Genomic DNA, 24753 nt, shown 5'->3' on the forward strand with positions numbered 1-24753 from the left:
TTTGTCCGCATTTAACCATGTGTATGTGCCAACAAATCATTGTACACATTTGCTGATATTTGTCATATATCTGTGACTTCAATCATGCATTGTAGATTGTTGTGACACATTTGTGACTGTGGTTATAGTTTCAGATTCTAGTTACGTATTTTTGGATTGAAGTATTTGCCACAATAAAGACCACATGTATAAAATGCAAAATTTTGGAGGGAATTCTCGCTTACGGCCATACTACCCTGAGAACGCCCGATCTCGTCCGATCTCGGAAGCTAAGCAGGGTCGGGCCTGGTTAGTACTTGGATGGGAGACCGCCTGGGAATACCAGGTGCTGTAAGCTTTTGCACCGCAAAAAATAAATAAATAAATAAAAATAACTTTGACAAATGTAAGCAAGTATGCGAGCTGCTTTTTTATAAATTTCCACATATTCGCCTGACAGGCTGAGAGCACAAAATGCCAACATTCAGCGTCCTCTGCCTTTGGGTGTTGCTACAGTCTCGCCGTGGACGACTCGCAAATGCGTGTGGCAATTTGCAAATGCGTGTCTGGAGACTTGACTGTGGCTCCGGAGCCACACATTAAGACCAAAAGGGTACCCTCGGAGTCTACAGGTGTAGCAGACATATGACCCGATGCAGTCCGGTTGGGTTGGTGCAGTGAGTGTTTACTAAATAAAAAGTTAATGAATCAATTTTAAAAAATGGTGTTTACTGAATGCAATAAAGGGAAGTATAGTTAATGTCGCAATTAGCAGGTGTGGAGAAGCTTCATTCATTTTTTTTAGCTTCACTGGTTATATCATTGGTTCTTATTTTATTAGTTCCACTTTATTCTTCCATTTATTCCAATTTAATTTAAATAATGTCAAATAAATGGTACATGACCATGGGTGGATAGCAGTGAACGCCCCCCCAAGTTATTGGTGTATATATTGGTGGTACGGGGCTGGTATAATATTAGTGCCCCCATGTGGTCCGAATGTGTAGCTACGGAGCCACACACGTCTCCTGACACGCATTTGCAAATCAGCACACGCATTTGCGAGTCGTCCGCGGCAGGACTGTAGCAAACGTCACCTGTAAGAACACAGCCAATCAAAAGGTCCCGTTTTTACAGGTCGCCCATCTACGGATTTTTGTCCGCATTTAACCATGTGTATGTGCCAACAAATCATTGTACACATTTGCTGATATTTGTCATATATCTGTGACTTCAATCATGCATTGTAGATTGTTGTGACACATTTGTGACTGTGGTTATAGTTTCAGATTCTTGTTACGTATTTTTGGATTGAAGTATTTGCCACAATAAAGACCACATGTATAAAATGCAAAATTTTGGAGGGAATTCTCGCTTACGGCCATACTACCCTGAGAACGCCCGATCTCGTCCGATCTCGGAAGCTAAGCAGGGTCGGGCCTGGTTAGTACTTGGATGGGAGACCGCCTGGGAATACCAGGTGCTGTAAGCTTTTGCACCGCAAAAAATAAATAAATAAAAATAACTTTGACAAATGTAAGCAAGTATGCGAGCTGCTTTTTTATAAATTTCCACATATTCGCCTGACAGGCTGAGAGCACAAAATGCCAACATTCAGCGTCCTCTGCCTTTGGGTGTTGCTACAGTCTCGCCGTGGACGACTCGCAAATGCGTGTGGCAATTTGCAAATGCGTGTCTGGAGACTTGACTGTGGCTCCGGAGCCACACATTGACCAAAAGGGTACCCTCGGAGTCTACAGGTGTAGCAGACATATGACCCGATGCAGTCCGGTTGGGTTGGTGCAGTGAGTGTTTACTAAATAAAAAGTTAATGAATCAATTTTAAAAAATGGTGTTTACTGAATGCAATAAAGGGAAGTATAGTTAATGTGGCAATTAGCAGGTGTGGAGAAGCTTCATTCATTTTTTTTAGCTTCACTGGTTATATCATTGGTTCTTATTTTATTAGTTCCACTTTATTCTTCCATTTATTCCAATTTAATTTAAATAATGTCAAATAAATGGTACATGACCATGGGTGGATAGCAGTGAACGCCCCCCCAAGTTATTGGTGTATATATTGGTGGTACGGGGCTGGTATAATATTAGTGCCCCCATGTGGTCCGAATGTGTAGCTACGGAGCCACACACGTCTCCTGACACGCATTTGCAAATCAGCACACGCATTTGCGAGTCGTCCGCGGCAGGACTGTAGCAAACGTCACCTGTAAGAACACAGCCAATCAAAAGGTCCCGTTTTTACAGGTCGCCCATCTACGGATTTTTGTCCGCATTTAACCATGTGTATGTGCCAACAAATCATTGTACACATTTGCTGATATTTGTCATATATCTGTGACTTCAATCATGCATTGTAGATTGTTGTGACACATTTGTGACTGTGGTTATAGTTTCAGATTCTAGTTACGTATTTTTGGATTGAAGTATTTGCCACAATAAAGACCACATGTATAAAATGCAAAATTTTGGAGGGAATTCTCGCTTACGGCCATACTACCCTGAGAACGCCCGATCTCGTCCGATCTCGGAAGCTAAGCAGGGTCGGTCCTGGTTAGTACTTGGATGGGAGACCGCCTGGGAATACCAGGTGCTGTAAGCTTTTGCACCGCAAAAAATAAATAAATAAAAATAACTTTGACAAATGTAAGCAAGTATGCGAGCTGCTTTTTTATAAATTTCCACATATTCGCCTGACAGGCTGAGAGCACAAAATGCCAACATTCAGCGTCCTCTGCCTTTGGGTGTTGCTACAGTCTCGCCGTGGACGACTCGCAAATGCGTGTGGCAATTTGCAAATGCGTGTCTGGAGACTTGACTGTGGCTCCGGAGCCACACATTGACCAAAAGGGTACCCTCGGAGTCTACAGGTGTAGCAGACATATGACCCGATGCAGTCCGGTTGGGTTGGTGCAGTGAGTGTTTACTAAATAAAAAGTTAATGAATCAATTTTAAAAAATGGTGTTTACTGAATGCAATAAAGGGAAGTATAGTTAATGTCGCAATTAGCAGGTGTGGAGAAGCTTCATTCATTTTTTTTAGCTTCACTGGTTATATCATTGGTTCTTATTTTATTAGTTCCACTTTATTCTTCCATTTATTCCAATTTAATTTAAATAATGTCAAATAAATGGTACATGACCATGGGTGGATAGCAGTGAACGCCCCCCCAAGTTATTGGTGTATATATTGGTGGTACGGGGCTGGTATAATATTAGTGCCCCCATGTGGTCCGAATGTGTAGCTACGGAGCCACACACGTCTCCTGACACGCATTTGCAAATCAGCACACGCATTTGCGAGTCGTCCGCGGCAGGACTGTAGCAAACGTCACCTGTAAGAACACAGCCAATCAAAAGGTCCCGTTTTTACAGGTCGCCCATCTACGGATTTTTGTCCGCATTTAACCATGTGTATGTGCCAACAAATCATTGTACACATTTGCTGATATTTGTCATATATCTGTGACTTCAATCATGCATTGTAGATTGTTGTGACACATTTGTGACTGTGGTTATAGTTTCAGATTCTAGTTACGTATTTTTGGATTGAAGTATTTGCCACAATAAAGACCACATGTATAAAATGCAAAATTTTGGATGGAATTCTCGCTTACGGCCATACTACCCTGAGAACGCCCGATCTCGTCCGATCTCGGAAGCTAAGCAGGGTCGGGCCTGGTTAGTACTTGGATGGGAGACCGCCTGGGAATACCAGGTGCTGTAAGCTTTTGCACCGCAAAAAATAAATAAATAAAAATAACTTTGACAAATGTAAGCAAGTATGCGAGCTGCTTTTTTATAAATTTCCACATATTCGCCTGACAGGCTGAGAGCACAAAATGCCAACATTCAGCGTCCTCTGCCTTTGGGTGTTGCTACAGTCTCGCCGTGGACGACTCGCAAATGCGTGTGGCAATTTGCAAATGCGTGTCTGGAGACTTGACTGTGGCTCCGGAGCCACACATTGACCAAAATGGTACCCTCGGAGTCTACAGGTGTAGCAGACATATGACCCGATGCAGTCCGGTTGGGTTGGTGCAGTGAGTGTTTACTAAATAAAAAGTTAATGAATCAATTTTAAAAAATGGTGTTTACTGAATGCAATAAAGGGAAGTATAGTTAATGTCGCAATTAGCAGGTGTGGAGAAGCTTCATTCATTTTTTTTAGCTTCACTGGTTATATCATTGGTTCTTATTTTATTAGTTCCACTTTATTCTTCCATTTATTCCAATTTAATTTAAATAATGTCAAATAAATGGTACATGACCATGGGTGGATAGCAGTGAACGCCCCCCCAAGTTATTGGTGTATATATTGGTGGTACGGGGCTGGTATAATATTAGTGCCCCCATGTGGTCCGAATGTGTAGCTACGGAGCCACACACGTCTCCTGACACGCATTTGCAAATCAGCACACGCATTTGCGAGTCGTCCGCGGCAGGACTGTAGCAAACGTCACCTGTAAGAACACAGCCAATCAAAAGGTCCCGTTTTTACAGGTCGCCCATCTACGGATTTTTGTCCGCATTTAACCATGTGTATGTGCCAACAAATCATTGTACACATTTGCTGATATTTGTCATATATCTGTGACTTCAATCATGCATTGTAGATTGTTGTGACACATTTGTGACTGTGGTTATAGTTTCAGATTCTAGTTACGTATTTTTGGATTGAAGTATTTGCCACAATAAAGACCACATGTATAAAATGCAAAATTTTGGAGGGAATTCTCGCTTACGGCCATACTACCCTGAGAACGCCCGATCTCGTCCGATCTCGGAAGCTAAGCAGGGTCGGGCCTGGTTAGTACTTGGATGGGAGACCGCCTGGGAATACCAGGTGCTGTAAGCTTTTGCACCGCAAAAAATAAATAAATAAAAATAACTTTGACAAATGTAAGCAAGTATGCGAGCTGCTTTTTTATAAATTTCCACATATTCGCCTGACAGGCTGAGAGCACAAAATGCCAACATTCAGCGTCCTCTGCCTTTGGGTGTTGCTACAGTCTCGCCGTGGACGACTCGCAAATGCGTGTGGCAATTTGCAAATGCGTGTCTGGAGACTTGACTGTGGCTCCGGAGCCACACATTGACCAAAAGGGTACCCTCGGAGTCTACAGGTGTAGCAGACATATGACCCGATGCAGTCCGGTTGGGTTGGTGCAGTGAGTGTTTACTAAATAAAAAGTTAATGAATCAATTTTAAAAAATGGTGTTTACTGAATGCAATAAAGGGAAGTATAGTTAATGTCGCAATTAGCAGGTGTGGAGAAGCTTCATTCATTTTTTTTAGCTTCACTGGTTATATCATTGGTTCTTATTTTATTAGTTCCACTTTATTCTTCCATTTATTCCAATTTAATTTAAATAATGTCAAATAAATGGTACATGACCATGGGTGGATAGCAGTGAACGCCCCCCCAAGTTATTGGTGTATATATTGGTGGTACGGGGCTGGTATAATATTAGTGCCCCCATGTGGTCCGAATGTGTAGCTACGGAGCCACACACGTCTCCTGACACGCATTTGCAAATCAGCACACGCATTTGCGAGTCGTCCGCGGCAGGACTGTAGCAAACGTCACCTGTAAGAACACAGCCAATCAAAAGGTCCCGTTTTTACAGGTCGCCCATCTACGGATTTTTGTCCGCATTTAACCATGTGTATGTGCCAACAAATCATTGTACACATTTGCTGATATTTGTCATATATCTGTGACTTCAATCATGCATTGTAGATTGTTGTGACACATTTGTGACTGTGGTTATAGTTTCAGATTCTAGTTACGTATTTTTGGATTGAAGTATTTGCCACAATAAAGACCACATGTATAAAATGCAAAATTTTGGAGGGAATTCTCGCTTACGGCCATACTACCCTGAGAACGCCCGATCTCGTCCGATCTCGGAAGCTAAGCAGGGTCGGGCCTGGTTAGTACTTGGATGGGAGACCGCCTGGGAATACCAGGTGCTGTAAGCTTTTGCACCGCAAAAAATAAATAAATAAAAATAACTTTGACAAATGTAAGCAAGTATGCGAGCTGCTTTTTTATAAATTTCCACATATTCGCCTGACAGGCTGAGAGCACAAAATGCCAACATTCAGCGTCCTCTGCCTTTGGGTGTTGCTACAGTCTCGCCGTGGACGACTCGCAAATGCGTGTGGCAATTTGCAAATGCGTGTCTGGAGACTTGACTGTGGCTCCGGAGCCACACATTGACCAAAAGGGTACCCTCGGAGTCTACAGGTGTAGCAGACATATGACCCGATGCAGTCCGGTTGGGTTGGTGCAGTGAGTGTTTACTAAATAAAAAGTTAATGAATCAATTTTAAAAAATGGTGTTTACTGAATGCAATAAAGGGAAGTATAGTTAATGTCGCAATTAGCAGGTGTGGAGAAGCTTCATTCATTTTTTTTAGCTTCACTGGTTATATCATTGGTTCTTATTTTATTAGTTCCACTTTATTCTTCCATTTATTCCAATTTAATTTAAATAATGTCAAATAAATGGTACATGACCATGGGTGGATAGCAGTGAACGCCCCCCCAAGTTATTGGTGTATATATTGGTGGTACGGGGCTGGTATAATATTAGTGCCCCCATGTGGTCCGAATGTGTAGCTACGGAGCCACACACGTCTCCTGACACGCATTTGCAAATCAGCACACGCATTTGCGAGTCGTCCGCGGCAGGACTGTAGCAAACGTCACCTGTAAGAACACAGCCAATCAAAAGGTCCCGTTTTTACAGGTCGCCCATCTACGGATTTTTGTCCGCATTTAACCATGTGTATGTGCCAACAAATCATTGTACACATTTGCTGATATTTGTCATATATCTGTGACTTCAATCATGCATTGTAGATTGTTGTGACACATTTGTGACTGTGGTTATAGTTTCAGATTCTTGTTACGTATTTTTGGATTGAAGTATTTGCCACAATAAAGACCACATGTATAAAATGCAAAATTTTGGAGCGAATTCTCGCTTACGGCCATACTACCCTGAGAACGCCCGATCTCGTCCGATCTCGGAAGCTAAGCAGGGTCGGGCCTGGTTAGTACTTGGATGGGAGACCGCCTGGGAATACCAGGTGCTGTAAGCTTTTGCACCGCAAAAAATAAATAAATAAAAATAACTTTGACAAATGTAAGCAAGTATGCGAGCTGCTTTTTTATAAATTTCCACATATTCGCCTGACAGGCTGAGAGCACAAAATGCCAACATTCAGCGTCCTCTGCCTTTGGGTGTTGCTACAGTCTCGCCGTGGACGACTCGCAAATGCGTGTGGCAATTTGCAAATGCGTGTCTGGAGACTTGACTGTGGCTCCGGAGCCACACATTGACCAAAAGGGTACCCTCGGAGTCTACAGGTGTAGCAGACATATGACCCGATGCAGTCCGGTTGGGTTGGTGCAGTGAGTGTTTACTAAATAAAAAGTTAATGAATCAATTTTAAAAAATGGTGTTTACTGAATGCAATAAAGGGAAGTATAGTTAATGTCGCAATTAGCAGGTGTGGAGAAGCTTCATTCATTTTTTTTAGCTTCACTGGTTATATCATTGGTTCTTATTTTATTAGTTCCACTTTATTCTTCCATTTATTCCAATTTAATTTAAATAATGTCAAATAAATGGTACATGACCATGGGTGGATAGCAGTGAACGCCCCCCCAAGTTATTGGTGTATATATTGGTGGTACGGGGCTGGTATAATATTAGTGCCCCCATGTGGTCCGAATGTGTAGCTACGGAGCCACACACGTCTCCTGACACGCATTTGCAAATCAGCACACGCATTTGCGAGTCGTCCGCGGCAGGACTGTAGCAAACGTCACCTGTAAGAACACAGCCAATCAAAAGGTCCCGTTTTTACAGGTCGCCCATCTACGGATTTTTGTCCGCATTTAACCATGTGTATGTGCCAACAAATCATTGTACACATTTGCTGATATTTGTCATATATCTGTGACTTCAATCATGCATTGTAGATTGTTGTGACACATATGTGACTGTGGTTATAGTTTCAGATTCTTGTTACGTATTTTTGGATTGAAGTATTTGCCACAATAAAGACCACATGTATAAAATGCAAAATTTTGGAGGGAATTCTCGCTTACGGCCATACTACCCTGAGAACGCCCGATCTCGTCCGATCTCGGAAGCTAAGCAGGGTCGGGCCTGGTTAGTACTTGGATGGGAGACCGCCTGGGAATACCAGGTGCTGTAAGCTTTTGCACCGCAAAAAATAAATAAATAAAAATAACTTTGACAAATGTAAGCAAGTATGCGAGCTGCTTTTTTATAAATTTCCACATATTCGCCTGACAGGCTGAGAGCACAAAATGCCAACATTCGGCGTCCTCTGCCTTTGGGTGTTGCTACAGTCTCGCCGTGGACGACTCGCAAATGCGTGTGGCAATTTGCAAATGCGTGTCTGGAGACTTGACTGTGGCTCCGGAGCCACACATTGACCAAAAGGGTACCCTCGGAGTCTACAGGTGTAGCAGACATATGACCCGATGCAGTCCGGTTGGGTTGGTGCAGTGAGTGTTTACTAAATAAAAAGTTAATGAATCAATTTTAAAAAATGGTGTTTACTGAATGCAATAAAGGGAAGTATAGTTAATGTGGCAATTAGCAGGTGTGGAGAAGCTTCATTCATTTTTTTTAGCTTCACTGGTTATATCATTGGTTCTTATTTTATTAGTTCCACTTTATTCTTCCATTTATTCCAATTTATTTTAAATAATGTCAAATAAATGGTACATGACCATGGGTGGATAGCAGTGAACGCCCCCCCAAGTTATTGGTGTATATATTGGTGGTACGGGGCTGGTATAATATTAGTGCCCCCATGTGGTCCGAATGTGTAGCTACGGAGCCACACACGTCTCTTGACACGCATTTGCAAATCAGCACACGCATTTGCGAGTCGTCCGCGGCAGGACTGTAGCAAACGTCACCTGTAAGAACACAGCCAATCAAAAGGTCCCGTTTTTACAGGTCGCCCATCTACGGATTTTTGTCCGCATTTAACCATGTGTATGTGCCAACAAATCATTGTACACATTTGCTGATATTTGTCATATATCTGTGACTTCAATCATGCATTGTAGATTGTTGTGACACATTTGTGACTGTGGTTATAGTTTCAGATTCTAGTTACGTATTTTTGGATTGAAGTATTTGCCACAATAAAGACCACATGTATAAAATGCAAAATTTTGGAGGGAATTCTCGCTTACGGCCATACTACCCTGAGAACGCCCGATCTCGTCCGATCTCGGAAGCTAAGCAGGGTCGGGCCTGGTTAGTACTTGGATGGGAGACCGCCTGGGAATACCAGGTGCTGTAAGCTTTTGCACCGCAAAAAATAAATAAATAAAAATAACTTTGACAAATGTAAGCAAGTATGCGAGCTGCTTTTTTATAAATTTCCACATATTCGCCTGACAGGCTGAGAGCACAAAATGCCAACATTCAGCGTCCTCTGCCTTTGGGTGTTGCTACAGTCTCGCCGTGGACGACTCGCAAATGCGTGTGGCAATTTGCAAATGCGTGTCTGGAGACTTGACTGTGGCTCCGGAGCCACACATTGACCAAAATGGTACCCTCGGAGTCTACAGGTGTAGCAGACATATGACCCGATGCAGTCCGGTTGGGTTGGTGCAGTGAGTGTTTACTAAATAAAAAGTTAATGAATCAATTTTAAAAAATGGTGTTTACTGAATGCAATAAAGGGAAGTATAGTTAATGTCGCAATTAGCAGGTGTGGAGAAGCTTCATTCATTTTTTTTAGCTTCACTGGTTATATCATTGGTTCTTATTTTATTAGTTCCACTTTATTCTTCCATTTATTCCAATTTAATTTAAATAATGTCAAATAAATGGTACATGACCATGGGTGGATAGCAGTGAACGCCCCCCCAAGTTATTGGTGTATATATTGGTGGTACGGGGCTGGTATAATATTAGTGCCCCCATGTGGTCCGAATGTGTAGCTACGGAGCCACACACGTCTCCTGACACGCATTTGCAAATCAGCACACGCATTTGCGAGTCGTCCGCGGCAGGACTGTAGCAAACGTCACCTGTAAGAACACAGCCAATCAAAAGGTCCCGTTTTTACAGGTCGCCCATCTACGGATTTTTGTCCGCATTTAACCATGTGTATGTGCCAACAAATCATTGTACACATTTGCTGATATTTGTCATATATCTGTGACTTCAATCATGCATTGTAGATTGTTGTGACACATTTGTGACTGTGGTTATAGTTTCAGATTCTAGTTACGTATTTTTGGATTGAAGTATTTGCCACAATAAAGACCACATGTATAAAATGCAAAATTTTGGAGGGAATTCTCGCTTACGGCCATACTACCCTGAGAACGCCCGATCTCGTCCGATCTCGGAAGCTAAGCAGGGTCGGGCCTGGTTAGTACTTGGATGGGAGACCGCCTGGGAATACCAGGTGCTGTAAGCTTTTGCACCGCAAAAAATAAATAAATAAAAATAACTTTGACAAATGTAAGCAAGTATGCGAGCTGCTTTTTTATAAATTTCCACATATTCGCCTGACAGGCTGAGAGCACAAAATGCCAACATTCAGCGTCCTCTGCCTTTGGGTGTTGCTACAGTCTCGCCGTGGACGACTCGCAAATGCGTGTGGCAATTTGCAAATGCGTGTCTGGAGACTTGACTGTGGCTCCGGAGCCACACATTGACCAAAAGGGTACCCTCGGAGTCTACAGGTGTAGCAGACATATGACCCGATGCAGTCCGGTTGGGTTGGTGCAGTGAGTGTTTACTAAATAAAAAGTTAATGAATCAATTTTAAAAAATGGTGTTTACTGAATGCAATAAAGGGAAGTATAGTTAATGTCGCAATTAGCAGGTGTGGAGAAGCTTCATTCATTTTTTTTAGCTTCACTGGTTATATCATTGGTTCTTATTTTATTAGTTCCACTTTATTCTTCCATTTATTCCAATTTAATTTAAATAATGTCAAATAAATGGTACATGACCATGGGTGGATAGCAGTGAACGCCCCCCCAAGTTATTGGTGTATATATTGGTGGTACGGGGCTGGTATAATATTAGTGCCCCCATGTGGTCCGAATGTGTAGCTACGGAGCCACACACGTCTCCTGACACGCATTTGCAAATCAGCACACGCATTTGCGAGTCGTCCGCGGCAGGACTGTAGCAAACGTCACCTGTAAGAACACAGCCAATCAAAAGGTCCCGTTTTTACAGGTCGCCCATCTACGGATTTTTGTCCGCATTTAACCATGTGTATGTGCCAACAAATCATTGTACACATTTGCTGATATTTGTCATATATCTGTGACTTCAATCATGCATTGTAGATTGTTGTGACACATATGTGACTGTGGTTATAGTTTCAGATTCTTGTTACGTATTTTTGGATTGAAGTATTTGCCACAATAAAGACCACATGTATAAAATGCAAAATTTTGGAGGGAATTCTCGCTTACGGCCATACTACCCTGAGAACGCCCGATCTCGTCCGATCTCGGAAGCTAAGCAGGGTCGGGCCTGGTTAGTACTTGGATGGGAGACCGCCTGGGAATACCAGGTGCTGTAAGCTTTTGCACCGCAAAAAATAAATAAATAAAAATAACTTTGACAAATGTAAGCAAGTATGCGAGCTGCTTTTTTATAAATTTCCACATATTCGCCTGACAGGCTGAGAGCACAAAATGCCAACATTCGGCGTCCTCTGCCTTTGGGTGTTGCTACAGTCTCGCCGTGGACGACTCGCAAATGCGTGTGGCAATTTGCAAATGCGTGTCTGGAGACTTGACTGTGGCTCCGGAGCCACACATTGACCAAAAGGGTACCCTCGGAGTCTACAGGTGTAGCAGACATATGACCCGATGCAGTCCGGTTGGGTTGGTGCAGTGAGTGTTTACTAAATAAAAAGTTAATGAATCAATTTTAAAAAATGGTGTTTACTGAATGCAATAAAGGGAAGTATAGTTAATGTGGCAATTAGCAGGTGTGGAGAAGCTTCATTCATTTTTTTTAGCTTCACTGGTTATATCATTGGTTCTTATTTTATTAGTTCCACTTTATTCTTCCATTTATTCCAATTTATTTTAAATAATGTCAAATAAATGGTACATGACCATGGGTGGATAGCAGTGAACGCCCCCCCAAGTTATTGGTGTATATATTGGTGGTACGGGGCTGGTATAATATTAGTGCCCCCATGTGGTCCGAATGTGTAGCTACGGAGCCACACACGTCTCTTGACACGCATTTGCAAATCAGCACACGCATTTGCGAGTCGTCCGCGGCAGGACTGTAGCAAACGTCACCTGTAAGAACACAGCCAATCAAAAGGTCCCGTTTTTACAGGTCGCCCATCTACGGATTTTTGTCCGCATTTAACCATGTGTATGTGCCAACAAATCATTGTACACATTTGCTGATATTTGTCATATATCTGTGACTTCAATCATGCATTGTAGATTGTTGTGACACATTTGTGACTGTGGTTATAGTTTCAGATTCTAGTTACGTATTTTTGGATTGAAGTATTTGCCACAATAAAGACCACATGTATAAAATGCAAAATTTTGGAGGGAATTCTCGCTTACGGCCATACTACCCTGAGAACGCCCGATCTCGTCCGATCTCGGAAGCTAAGCAGGGTCGGGCCTGGTTAGTACTTGGATGGGAGACCGCCTGGGAATACCAGGTGCTGTAAGCTTTTGCACCGCAAAAAATAAATAAATAAAAATAACTTTGACAAATGTAAGCAAGTATGCGAGCTGCTTTTTTATAAATTTCCACATATTCGCCTGACAGGCTGAGAGCACAAAATGCCAACATTCAGCGTCCTCTGCCTTTGGGTGTTGCTACAGTCTCGCCGTGGACGACTCGCAAATGCGTGTGGCAATTTGCAAATGCGTGTCTGGAGACTTGACTGTGGCTCCGGAGCCACACATTGACCAAAAGGGTACCCTCGGAGTCTACAGGTGTAGCAGACATATGACCCGATGCAGTCCGGTTGGGTTGGTGCAGTGAGTGTTTACTAAATAAAAAGTTAATGAATCAATTTTAAAAAATGGTGTTTACTGAATGCAATAAAGGGAAGTATAGTTAATGTCGCAATTAGCAGGTGTGGAGAAGCTTCATTCATTTTTTTTAGCTTCACTGGTTATATCATTGGTTCTTATTTTATTAGTTCCACTTTATTCTTCCATTTATTCCAATTTAATTTAAATAATGTCAAATAAATGGTACATGACCATGGGTGGATAGCAGTGAACGCCCCCCCAAGTTATTGGTGTATATATTGGTGGTACGGGGCTGGTATAATATTAGTGCCCCCATGTGGTCCGAATGTGTAGCTACGGAGCCACACACGTCTCCTGACACGCATTTGCAAATCAGCACACGCATTTGCGAGTCGTCCGCGGCAGGACTGTAGCAAACGTCACCTGTAAGAACACAGCCAATCAAAAGGTCCCGTTTTTACAGGTCGCCCATCTACGGATTTTTGTCCGCATTTAACCATGTGTATGTGCCAACAAATCATTGTACACATTTGCTGATATTTGTCATATATCTGTGACTTCAATCATGCATTGTAGATTGTTGTGACACATATGTGACTGTGGTTATAGTTTCAGATTCTTGTTACGTATTTTTGGATTGAAGTATTTGCCACAATAAAGACCACATGTATAAAATGCAAAATTTTGGAGGGAATTCTCGCTTACGGCCATACTACCCTGAGAACGCCCGATCTCGTCCGATCTCGGAAGCTAAGCAGGGTCGGGCCTGGTTAGTACTTGGATGGGAGACCGCCTGGGAATACCAGGTGCTGTAAGCTTTTGCACCGCAAAAAATAAATAAATAAAAATAACTTTGACAAATGTAAGCAAGTATGCGAGCTGCTTTTTTATAAATTTCCACATATTCGCCTGACAGGCTGAGAGCACAAAATGCCAACATTCGGCGTCCTCTGCCTTTGGGTGTTGCTACAGTCTCGCCGTGGACGACTCGCAAATGCGTGTGGCAATTTGCAAATGCGTGTCTGGAGACTTGACTGTGGCTCCGGAGCCACACATTGACCAAAAGGGTACCCTCGGAGTCTACAGGTGTAGCAGACATATGACCCGATGCAGTCCGGTTGGGTTGGTGCAGTGAGTGTTTACTAAATAAAAAGTTAATGAATCAATTTTAAAAAATGGTGTTTACTGAATGCAATAAAGGGAAGTATAGTTAATGTGGCAATTAGCAGGTGTGGAGAAGCTTCATTCATTTTTTTTAGCTTCACTGGTTATATCATTGGTTCTTATTTTATTAGTTCCACTTTATTCTTCCATTTATTCCAATTTATTTTAAATAATGTCAAATAAATGGTACATGACCATGGGTGGATAGCAGTGAACGCCCCCCCAAGTTATTGGTGTATATATTGGTGGTACGGGGCTGGTATAATATTAGTGCCCCCATGTGGTCCGAATGTGTAGCTACGGAGCCACACACGTCTCTTGACACGCATTTGCAAATCAGCACACGCATTTGCGAGTCGTCCGCGGCAGGACTGTAGCAAACGTCACCTGTAAGAACACAGCCAATCAAAAGGTCCCGTTTTTACAGGTCGCCCATCTACGGATTTTTGTCCGCATTTAACCATGTGTATGTGCCAACAAATCATTGTACACATTTGCTGATATTTGTCATATATCTGTGACTTCAATCATGCATTGTAGATTGTTGTGACACATTTGTGACTGTGGTTATAGTTTCAGATTCTAGTTACGTATTTTTGGATTGAAGTATTTGCCACAATAAAGACCACATGTATAAAATGCAAAATTTTGGAGGGAATTCTCGCTTACGGCCATACTACCCTGAGAACGCCCGATCTCGTCCGATCTCGGAAGCTAAGCAGGGTCGGGCCTGGTTAGTACTTGGATGGGAGACCGCCTGGGAATACCAGGTGCTGTAAGCTTTTGCACCGCAAAAAATAAATAAATAAAAATAACTTTGACAAATGTAAGCAAGTATGCGAGCTGCTTTTTTATAAATTTCCACATATTCGCCTGACAGGCTGAGAGCACAAAATGCCAACATTCAGCGTCCTCTGCCTTTGGGTGTTGCTACAGTCTCGCCGTGGACGACTCGCAAATGCGTGTGGCAATTTGCAAATGCGTGTCTGGAGACTTGACTGTGGCTCCGGAGCCACACATTGACCAAAATGGTACCCTCGGAGTCTACAGGTGTAGCAGACATATGACCCGATGCAGTCCGGTTGGGTTGGTGCAGTGAGTGTTTACTAAATAAAAAGTTAATGAATCAATTTTAAAAAATGGTGTTTACTGAATGCAATAAAGGGAAGTATAGTTAATGTCGCAATTAGCAGGTGTGGAGAAGCTTCATTCATTTTTTTTAGCTTCACTGGTTATATCATTGGTTCTTATTTTATTAGTTCCACTTTATTCTTCCATTTATTCCAATTTAATTTAAATAATGTCAAATAAATGGTACATGACCATGGGTGGATAGCAGTGAACGCCCCCCCAAGTTATTGGTGTATATATTGGTGGTACGGGGCTGGTATAATATTAGTGCCCCCATGTGGTCCGAATGTGTAGCTACGGAGCCACACACGTCTCCTGACACGCATTTGCAAATCAGCACACGCATTTGCGAGTCGTCCGCGGCAGGACTGTAGCAAACGTCACCTGTAAGAACACAGCCAATCAAAAGGTCCCGTTTTTACAGGTCGCCCATCTACGGATTTTTGTCCGCATTTAACCATGTGTATGTGCCAACAAATCATTGTACACATTTGCTGATATTTGTCATATATCTGTGACTTCAATCATGCATTGTAGATTGTTGTGACACATTTGTGACTGTGGTTATAGTTTCAGATTCTAGTTACGTATTTTTGGATTGAAGTATTTGCCACAATAAAGACCACATGTATAAAATGCAAAATTTTGGAGGGAATTCTCGCTTACGGCCATACTACCCTGAGAACGCCCGATCTCGTCCGATCTCGGAAGCTAAGCAGGGTCGGGCCTGGTTAGTACTTGGATGGGAGACCGCCTGGGAATACCAGGTGCTGTAAGCTTTTGCACCGCAAAAAATAAATAAATAAAAATAACTTTGACAAATGTAAGCAAGTATGCGAGCTGCTTTTTTATAAATTTCCACATATTCGCCTGACAGGCTGAGAGCACAAAATGCCAACATTCAGCGTCCTCTGCCTTTGGGTGTTGCTACAGTCTCGCCGTGGACGACTCGCAAATGCGTGTGGCAATTTGCAAATGCGTGTCTGGAGACTTGACTGTGGCTCCGGAGCCACACATTGACCAAAAGGGTACCCTCGGAGTCTACAGGTGTAGCAGACATATGACCCGATGCAGTCCGGTTGGGTTGGTGCAGTGAGTGTTTACTAAATAAAAAGTTAATGAATCAATTTTAAAAAATGGTGTTTACTGAATGCAATAAAGGGAAGTATAGTTAATGTCGCAATTAGCAGGTGTGGAGAAGCTTCATTCATTTTTTTTAGCTTCACTGGTTATATCATTGGTTCTTATTTTATTAGTTCCACTTTATTCTTCCATTTATTCCAATTTAATTTAAATAATGTCAAATAAATGGTACATGACCATGGGTGGATAGCAGTGAACGCCCCCCCAAGTTATTGGTGTATATATTGGTGGTACGGGGCTGGTATAATATTAGTGCCCCCATGTGGTCCGAATGTGTAGCTACGGAGCCACACACGTCTCCTGACACGCATTTGCAAATCAGCACACGCATTTGCGAGTCGTCCGCGGCAGGACTGTAGCAAACGTCACCTGTAAGAACACAGCCAATCAAAAGGTCCCGTTTTTACAGGTCGCCCATCTACGGATTTTTGTCCGCATTTAACCATGTGTATGTGCCAACAAATCATTGTACACATTTGCTGATATTTGTCATATATCTGTGACTTCAATCATGCATTGTAGATTGTTGTGACACATATGTGACTGTGGTTATAGTTTCAGATTCTTGTTACGTATTTTTGGATTGAAGTATTTGCCACAATAAAGACCACATGTATAAAATGCAAAATTTTGGAGGGAATTCTCGCTTACGGCCATACTACCCTGAGAACGCCCGATCTCGTCCGATCTCGGAAGCTAAGCAGGGTCGGGCCTGGTTAGTACTTGGATGGGAGACCGCCTGGGAATACCAGGTGCTGTAAGCTTTTGCACCGCAAAAAATAAATAAATAAAAATAACTTTGACAAATGTAAGCAAGTATGCGAGCTGCTTTTTTATAAATTTCCACATATTCGCCTGACAGGCTGAGAGCACAAAATGCCAACATTCGGCGTCCTCTGCCTTTGGGTGTTGCTACAGTCTCGCCGTGGACGACTCGCAAATGCGTGTGGCAATTTGCAAATGCGTGTCTGGAGACTTGACTGTGGCTCCGGAGCCACACATTGACCAAAAGGGTACCCTCGGAGTCTACAGGTGTAGCAGACATATGACCCGATGCAGTCCGGTTGGGTTGGTGCAGTGAGTGTTTACTAAATAAAAAGTTAATGAATCAATTTTAAAAAATGGTGTTTACTGAATGCAATAAAGGGAAGTATAGTTAATGTGGCAATTAGCAGGTGTGGAGAAGCTTCATTCATTTTTTTTAGCTTCACTGGTTATATCATTGGTTCTTATTTTATTAGTTCCACTTTATTCTTCCATTTATTCCAATTTATTTTAAATAATGTCAAATAAATGGTACATGACCATGGGTGGATAGCAGTGAACGCCCCCCCAAGTTATTGGTGTATATATTGGTGGTACGGGGCTGGTATAATATTAGTGCCCCCATGTGGTCCGAATGTGTAGCTACGGAGCCACACACGTCTCTTGACACGCATTTGCAAATCAGCACACGCATTTGCGAGTCGTCCGCGGCAGGACTGTAGCAAACGTCACCTGTAAGAACACAGCCAATCAAAAGGTCCCGTTTTTACAGGTCGCCCATCTACGGATTTTTGTCCGCATTTAACCATGTGTATGTGCCAACAAATCATTGTACACATTTGCTGATATTTGTCATATATCTGTGACTTCAATCATGCATTGTAGATTGTTGTGACACATTTGTGACTGTGGTTATAGTTTCAGATTCTAGTTACGTATTTTTGGATTGAAGTATTTGCCACAATAAAGACCACATGTATAAAATGCAAAATTTTGGAGGGAATTCTCGCTTACGGCCATACTACCCTGAGAACGCCCGATCTCGTCCGATCTCGGAAGCTAAGCAGGGTCGGGCCTGGTTAGTACTGGGATGGGAGACCGCCTGGGAATACCAGGTGCTGTAAGCTTTTGCACCGCAAAAAATAAATAAATAAAAATAACTTTGACAAATGTAAGCAAGTATGCGAGCTGCTTTTTTATAAATTTCCACATATTCGCCTGACAGGCTGAGAGCACAAAATGCCAACATTCAGCGTCCTCTGCCTTTGGGTGTTGCTACAGTCTCGCCGTGGACGACTCGCAAATGCGTGTGGCAATTTGCAAATGCGTGTCTGGAGACTTGACTGTGGCTCCGGAGCCACACATTGACCAAAATGGTACCCTCGGAGTCTACAGGTGTAGCAGACATATGACCCGATGCAGTCCGGTTGGGTTGGTGCAGTGAGTGTTTACTAAATAAAAAGTTAATGAATCAATTTTAAAAAATGGTGTTTACTGAATGCAATAAAGGGAAGTATAGTTAATGTCGCAATTAGCAGGTGTGGAGAAGCTTCATTCATTTTTTTTAGCTTCACTGGTTATATCATTGGTTCTTATTTTATTAGTTCCACTTTATTCTTCCATTTATTCCAATTTAATTTAAATAATGTCAAATAAATGGTACATGACCATGGGTGGATAGCAGTGAACGCCCCCCCAAGTTATTGGTGTATATATTGGTGGTACGGGGCTGGTATAATATTAGTGCCCCCATGTGGTCCGAATGTGTAGCTACGGAGCCACACACATCTCCTGACACGCATTTGCAAATCAGCACACGCATTTGCGAGTCGTCCGCGGCAGGACTGTAGCAAACGTCACCTGTAAGAACACAGCCAATCAAAAGGTCCCGTTTTTACAGGTCGCCCATCTACGGATTTTTGTCCGCATTTAACCATGTGTATGTGCCAACAAATCATTGTACACATTTGCTGATATTTGTCATATATCTGTGACTTCAATCATGCATTGTAGATTGTTGTGACACATTTGTGACTGTGGTTATAGTTTCAGATTCTAGTTACGTATTTTTGGATTGAAGTATTTGCCACAATAAAGACCACATGTATAAAATGCAAAATTTTGGAGGGAATTCTCGCTTACGGCCATACTACCCTGAGAACGCCCGATCTCGTCCGATCTCGGAAGCTAAGCAGGGTCGGGCCTGGTTAGTACTTGGATGGGAGACCGCCTGGGAATACCAGGTGCTGTAAGCTTTTGCACCGCAAAAAATAAATAAATAAAAATAACTTTGACAAATGTAAGCAAGTATGCGAGCTGCTTTTTTATAAATTTCCACATATTCGCCTGACAGGCTGAGAGCACAAAATGCCAACATTCAGCGTCCTCTGCCTTTGGGTGTTGCTACAGTCTCGCCGTGGACGACTCGCAAATGCGTGTGGCAATTTGCAAATGCGTGTCTGGAGACTTGACTGTGGCTCCGGAGCCACACATTGACCAAAAGGGTACCCTCGGAGTCTACAGGTGTAGCAGACATATGACCCGATGCAGTCCGGTTGGGTTGGTGCAGTGAGTGTTTACTAAATAAAAAGTTAATGAATCAATTTTAAAAAATGGTGTTTACTGAATGCAATAAAGGGAAGTATAGTTAATGTCGCAATTAGCAGGTGTGGAGAAGCTTCATTCATTTTTTTTAGCTTCACTGGTTATATCATTGGTTCTTATTTTATTAGTTCCACTTTATTCTTCCATTTATTCCAATTTAATTTAAATAATGTCAAATAAATGGTACATGACCATGGGTGGATAGCAGTGAACGCCCCCCCAAGTTATTGGTGTATATATTGGTGGTACGGGGCTGGTATAATATTAGTGCCCCCATGTGGTCCGAATGTGTAGCTACGGAGCCACACACGTCTCCTGACACGCATTTGCAAATCAGCACACGCATTTGCGAGTCGTCCGCGGCAGGACTGTAGCAAACGTCACCTGTAAGAACACAGCCAATCAAAAGGTCCCGTTTTTACAGGTCGCCCATCTACGGATTTTTGTCCGCATTTAACCATGTGTATGTGCCAACAAATCATTGTACACATTTGCTGATATTTGTCATATATCTGTGACTTCAATCATGCATTGTAGATTGTTGTGACACATTTGTGACTGTGGTTATAGTTTCAGATTCTAGTTACGTATTTTTGGATTGAAGTATTTGCCACAATAAAGACCACATGTATAAAATGCAAAATTTTGGAGGGAATTCTCGCTTACGGCCATACTACCCTGAGAACGCCCGATCTCGTCCGATCTCGGAAGCTAAGCAGGGTCGGGCCTGGTTAGTACTTGGATGGGAGACCGCCTGGGAATACCAGGTGCTGTAAGCTTTTGCACCGCAAAAAATAAATAAATAAAAATAACTTTGACAAATGTAAGCAAGTATGCGAGCTGCTTTTTTATAAATTTCCACATATTCGCCTGACAGGCTGAGAGCACAAAATGCCAACATTCAGCGTCCTCTGCCTTTGGGTGTTGCTACAGTCTCGCCGTGGACGACTCGCAAATGCGTGTGGCAATTTGCAAATGCGTGTCTGGAGACTTGACTGTGGCTCCGGAGCCACACATTGACCAAAATGGTACCCTCGGAGTCTACAGGTGTAGCAGACATATGACCCGATGCAGTCCGGTTGGGTTGGTGCAGTGAGTGTTTACTAAATAAAAAGTTAATGAATCAATTTTAAAAAATGGTGTTTACTGAATGCAATAAAGGGAAGTATAGTTAATGTCGCAATTAGCAGGTGTGGAGAAGCTTCATTCATTTTTTTTAGCTTCACTGGTTATATCATTGGTTCTTATTTTATTAGTTCCACTTTATTCTTCCATTTATTCCAATTTAATTTAAATAATGTCAAATAAATGGTACATGACCATGGGTGGATAGCAGTGAACGCCCCCCCAAGTTATTGGTGTATATATTGGTGGTACGGGGCTGGTATAATATTAGTGCCCCCATGTGGTCCGAATGTGTAGCTACGGAGCCACACACGTCTCCTGACACGCATTTGCAAATCAGCACACGCATTTGCGAGTCGTCCGCGGCAGGACTGTAGCAAACGTCACCTGTAAGAACACAGCCAATCAAAAGGTCCCGTTTTTACAGGTCGCCCATCTACGGATTTTTGTCCGCATTTAACCATGTGTATGTGCCAACAAATCATTGTACACATTTGCTGATATTTGTCATATATCTGTGACTTCAATCATGCATTGTAGATTGTTGTGACACATTTGTGACTGTGGTTATAGTTTCAGATTCTAGTTACGTATTTTTGGATTGAAGTATTTGCCACAATAAAGACCACATGTATAAAATGCAAAATTTTGGAGGGAATTCTCGCTTACGGCCATACTACCCTGAGAACGCCCGATCTCGTCCGATCTCGGAAGCTAAGCAGGGTCGGGCCTGGTTAGTACTTGGATGGGAGACCGCCTGGGAATACCAGGTGCTGTAAGCTTTTGCACCGCAAAAAATAAATAAATAAAAATAACTTTGACAAATGTAAGCAAGTATGCGAGCTGCTTTTTTATAAATTTCCACATATTCGCCTGACAGGCTGAGAGCACAAAATGCCAACATTCAGCGTCCTCTGCCTTTGGGTGTTGCTACAGTCTCGCCGTGGACGACTCGCAAATGCGTGTGGCAATTTGCAAATGCGTGTCTGGAGACTTGACTGTGGCTCCGGAGCCACACATTGACCAAAATGGTACCCTCGGAGTCTACAGGTGTAGCAGACATATGACCCGATGCAGTCCGGTTGGGTTGGTGCAGTGAGTGTTTACTAAATAAAAAGTTAATGAATCAATTTTAAAAAATGGTGTTTACTGAATGCAATAAAGGGAAGTATAGTTAATGTCGCAATTAGCAGGTGTGGAGAAGCTTCATTCATTTTTTTTAGCTTCACTGGTTATATCATTGGTTCTTATTTTATTAGTTCCACTTTATTCTTCCATTTATTCCAATTTAATTTAAATAATGTCAAATAAATGGTACATGACCATGGGTGGATAGCAGTGAACGCCCCCCCAAGTTATTGGTGTATATATTGGTGGTACGGGGCTGGTATAATATTAGTGCCCCCATGTGGTCCGAATGTGTAGCTACGGAGCCACACACGTCTCCTGACACGCATTTGCAAATCAGCACACGCATTTGCGAGTCGTCCGCGGCAGGACTGTAGCAAACGTCACCTGTAAGAACACAGCCAATCAAAAGGTCCCGTTTTTACAGGTCGCCCATCTACGGATTTTTGTCCGCATTTAACCATGTGTATGTGCCAACAAATCATTGTACACATTTGCTGATATTTGTCATATATCTGTGACTTCAATCATGCATTGTAGATTGTTGTGACACATTTGTGACTGTGGTTATAGTTTCAGATTCTAGTTACGTATTTTTGGATTGAAGTATTTGCCACAATAAAGACCACATGTATAAAATGCAAAATTTTGGAGGGAATTCTCGCTTACGGCCATACTACCCTGAGAACGCCCGATCTCGTCCGATCTCGGAAGCTAAGCAGGGTCGGGCCTGGTTAGTACTTGGATGGGAGACCGCCTGGGAATACCAGGTGCTGTAAGCTTTTGCACCGCAAAAAATAAATAAATAAAAATAACTTTGACAAATGTAAGCAAGTATGCGAGCTGCTTTTTTATAAATTTCCACATATTCGCCTGACAGGCTGAGAGCACAAAATGCCAACATTCAGCGTCCTCTGCCTTTGGGTGTTGCTACAGTCTCGCCGTGGACGACTCGCAAATGCGTGTGGCAATTTGCAAATGCGTGTCTGGAGACTTGACTGTGGCTCCGGAGCCACACATTGACCAAAAGGGTACCCTCGGAGTCTACAGGTGTAGCAGACATATGACCCGATGCAGTCCGGTTGGGTTGGTGCAGTGAGTGTTTACTAAATAAAAAGTTAATGAATCAATTTTAAAAAATGGTGTTTACTGAATGCAATAAAGGGAAGTATAGTTAATGTCGCAATTAGCAGGTGTGGAGAAGCTTCATTCATTTTTTTTAGCTTCACTGGTTATATCATTGGTTCTTATTTTATTAGTTCCACTTTATTCTTCCATTTATTCCAATTTAATTTAAATAATGTCAAATAAATGGTACATGACCATGGGTGGATAGCAGTGAACGCCCCCCCAAGTTATTGGTGTATATATTGGTGGTACGGGGCTGGTATAATATTAGTGCCCCCATGTGGTCCGAATGTGTAGCTACGGAGCCACACACGTCTCCTGACACGCATTTGCAAATCAGCACACGCATTTGCGAGTCGTCCGCGGCAGGACTGTAGCAAACGTCACCTGTAAGAACACAGCCAATCAAAAGGTCCCGTTTTTACAGGTCGCCCATCTACGGATTTTTGTCCGCATTTAACCATGTGTATGTGCCAACAAATCATTGTACACATTTGCTGATATTTGTCATATATCTGTGACTTCAATCATGCATTGTAGATTGTTGTGACACATTTGTGACTGTGGTTATAGTTTCAGATTCTAGTTACGTATTTTTGGATTGAAGTATTTGCCACAATAAAGACCACATGTATAAAATGCAAAATTTTGGAGGGAATTCTCGCTTACGGCCATACTACCCTGAGAACGCCCGATCTCGTCCGATCTCGGAAGCTAAGCAGGGTCGGGCCTGGTTAGTACTTGGATGGGAGACCGCCTGGGAATACCAGGTGCTGTAAGCTTTTGCACCGCAAAAAATAAATAAATAAAAATAACTTTGACAAATGTAAGCAAGTATGCGAGCTGCTTTTTTATAAATTTCCACATATTCGCCTGACAGGCTGAGAGCACAAAATGCCAACATTCAGCGTCCTCTGCCTTTGGGTGTTGCTACAGTCTCGCCGTGGACGACTCGCAAATGCGTGTGGCAATTTGCAAATGCGTGTCTGGAGACTTGACTGTGGCTCCGGAGCCACACATTGACCAAAAGGGTACCCTCGGAGTCTACAGGTGTAGCAGACATATGACCCGATGCAGTCCGGTTGGGTTGGTGCAGTGAGTGTTTACTAAATAAAAAGTTAATGAATCAATTTTAAAAAATGGTGTTTACTGAATGCAATAAAGGGAAGTATAGTTAATGTCGCAATTAGCAGGTGTGGAGAAGCTTCATTCATTTTTTTTAGCTTCACTGGTTATATCATTGGTTCTTATTTTATTAGTTCCACTTTATTCTTCCATTTATTCCAATTTAATTTAAATAATGTCAAATAAATGGTACATGACCATGGGTGGATAGCAGTGAACGCCCCCCCAAGTTATTGGTGTATATATTGGTGGTACGGGGCTGGTATAATATTAGTGCCCCCATGTGGTCCGAATGTGTAGCTACGGAGCCACACACGTCTCCTGACACGCATTTGCAAATCAGCACACGCATTTGCGAGTCGTCCGCGGCAGGACTGTA

At 42.5% G+C, this 24753-nt stretch overlaps 22 non-coding genes across 22 annotated transcripts; all 22 read left to right on the forward strand.

The window, feature by feature from the left end:
* The first annotated feature begins 218 nt into the window (after positions 1–218).
* LOC148336581 (5S ribosomal RNA) lies at positions 219–337 on the forward strand. The gene has a single exon (XR_015843308.1). It is a non-coding gene; the product is annotated as a 5S ribosomal RNA (ribosomal RNA).
* Positions 338–1352: 1015 nt separating this feature from the next.
* On the forward strand, positions 1353–1471 carry LOC148336582 (5S ribosomal RNA). The gene has a single exon (XR_015843309.1). It is a non-coding gene; the product is annotated as a 5S ribosomal RNA (ribosomal RNA).
* Positions 1472–2480: 1009 nt separating this feature from the next.
* LOC148336583 (5S ribosomal RNA) lies at positions 2481–2599 on the forward strand. The gene has a single exon (XR_015843453.1). It is a non-coding gene; the product is annotated as a 5S ribosomal RNA (ribosomal RNA).
* Positions 2600–3608: 1009 nt separating this feature from the next.
* LOC148336584 (5S ribosomal RNA) lies at positions 3609–3727 on the forward strand. The gene has a single exon (XR_015843310.1). It is a non-coding gene; the product is annotated as a 5S ribosomal RNA (ribosomal RNA).
* Positions 3728–4736: 1009 nt separating this feature from the next.
* Positions 4737–4855, forward strand: LOC148336585 (5S ribosomal RNA). The gene has a single exon (XR_015843312.1). It is a non-coding gene; the product is annotated as a 5S ribosomal RNA (ribosomal RNA).
* Positions 4856–5864: 1009 nt separating this feature from the next.
* Positions 5865–5983, forward strand: LOC148336586 (5S ribosomal RNA). Its single transcript, XR_015843313.1, has one exon. It is a non-coding gene; the product is annotated as a 5S ribosomal RNA (ribosomal RNA).
* Positions 5984–6992: 1009 nt separating this feature from the next.
* Positions 6993–7111, forward strand: LOC148336587 (5S ribosomal RNA). Its single transcript, XR_015843314.1, has one exon. It is a non-coding gene; the product is annotated as a 5S ribosomal RNA (ribosomal RNA).
* A 1009-nt stretch (positions 7112–8120) lies between these two features.
* On the forward strand, positions 8121–8239 carry LOC148336588 (5S ribosomal RNA). The gene has a single exon (XR_015843315.1). It is a non-coding gene; the product is annotated as a 5S ribosomal RNA (ribosomal RNA).
* A 1009-nt stretch (positions 8240–9248) lies between these two features.
* On the forward strand, positions 9249–9367 carry LOC148336589 (5S ribosomal RNA). Its single transcript, XR_015843316.1, has one exon. It is a non-coding gene; the product is annotated as a 5S ribosomal RNA (ribosomal RNA).
* Positions 9368–10376: 1009 nt separating this feature from the next.
* LOC148336590 (5S ribosomal RNA) lies at positions 10377–10495 on the forward strand. The gene has a single exon (XR_015843317.1). It is a non-coding gene; the product is annotated as a 5S ribosomal RNA (ribosomal RNA).
* Positions 10496–11504: 1009 nt separating this feature from the next.
* On the forward strand, positions 11505–11623 carry LOC148336591 (5S ribosomal RNA). Its single transcript, XR_015843318.1, has one exon. It is a non-coding gene; the product is annotated as a 5S ribosomal RNA (ribosomal RNA).
* A 1009-nt stretch (positions 11624–12632) lies between these two features.
* On the forward strand, positions 12633–12751 carry LOC148336592 (5S ribosomal RNA). Its single transcript, XR_015843319.1, has one exon. It is a non-coding gene; the product is annotated as a 5S ribosomal RNA (ribosomal RNA).
* Positions 12752–13760: 1009 nt separating this feature from the next.
* LOC148336593 (5S ribosomal RNA) lies at positions 13761–13879 on the forward strand. Its single transcript, XR_015843320.1, has one exon. It is a non-coding gene; the product is annotated as a 5S ribosomal RNA (ribosomal RNA).
* Positions 13880–14888: 1009 nt separating this feature from the next.
* Positions 14889–15007, forward strand: LOC148336594 (5S ribosomal RNA). Its single transcript, XR_015843321.1, has one exon. It is a non-coding gene; the product is annotated as a 5S ribosomal RNA (ribosomal RNA).
* Positions 15008–16016: 1009 nt separating this feature from the next.
* LOC148336595 (5S ribosomal RNA) lies at positions 16017–16135 on the forward strand. The gene has a single exon (XR_015843323.1). It is a non-coding gene; the product is annotated as a 5S ribosomal RNA (ribosomal RNA).
* A 1009-nt stretch (positions 16136–17144) lies between these two features.
* On the forward strand, positions 17145–17263 carry LOC148336596 (5S ribosomal RNA). Its single transcript, XR_015843324.1, has one exon. It is a non-coding gene; the product is annotated as a 5S ribosomal RNA (ribosomal RNA).
* A 1009-nt stretch (positions 17264–18272) lies between these two features.
* On the forward strand, positions 18273–18391 carry LOC148336597 (5S ribosomal RNA). Its single transcript, XR_015843816.1, has one exon. It is a non-coding gene; the product is annotated as a 5S ribosomal RNA (ribosomal RNA).
* A 1009-nt stretch (positions 18392–19400) lies between these two features.
* Positions 19401–19519, forward strand: LOC148336598 (5S ribosomal RNA). Its single transcript, XR_015843325.1, has one exon. It is a non-coding gene; the product is annotated as a 5S ribosomal RNA (ribosomal RNA).
* A 1009-nt stretch (positions 19520–20528) lies between these two features.
* LOC148336599 (5S ribosomal RNA) lies at positions 20529–20647 on the forward strand. Its single transcript, XR_015843326.1, has one exon. It is a non-coding gene; the product is annotated as a 5S ribosomal RNA (ribosomal RNA).
* Positions 20648–21656: 1009 nt separating this feature from the next.
* On the forward strand, positions 21657–21775 carry LOC148336600 (5S ribosomal RNA). Its single transcript, XR_015843327.1, has one exon. It is a non-coding gene; the product is annotated as a 5S ribosomal RNA (ribosomal RNA).
* A 1009-nt stretch (positions 21776–22784) lies between these two features.
* LOC148336601 (5S ribosomal RNA) lies at positions 22785–22903 on the forward strand. The gene has a single exon (XR_015843328.1). It is a non-coding gene; the product is annotated as a 5S ribosomal RNA (ribosomal RNA).
* Positions 22904–23912: 1009 nt separating this feature from the next.
* LOC148336602 (5S ribosomal RNA) lies at positions 23913–24031 on the forward strand. The gene has a single exon (XR_015843329.1). It is a non-coding gene; the product is annotated as a 5S ribosomal RNA (ribosomal RNA).
* Positions 24032–24753: the final 722 nt, after the last annotated feature.

This window comes from Idiotropiscis lumnitzeri, chromosome 5 (genome assembly GCF_059441095.1).
Source record: "Idiotropiscis lumnitzeri isolate Australia: NSW breed Sydney's pygmy pipehorse chromosome 5, RoL_Ilum_1.0, whole genome shotgun sequence".
NCBI classification, from domain to species: domain Eukaryota; kingdom Metazoa; phylum Chordata; class Actinopteri; order Syngnathiformes; family Syngnathidae; genus Idiotropiscis; species Idiotropiscis lumnitzeri.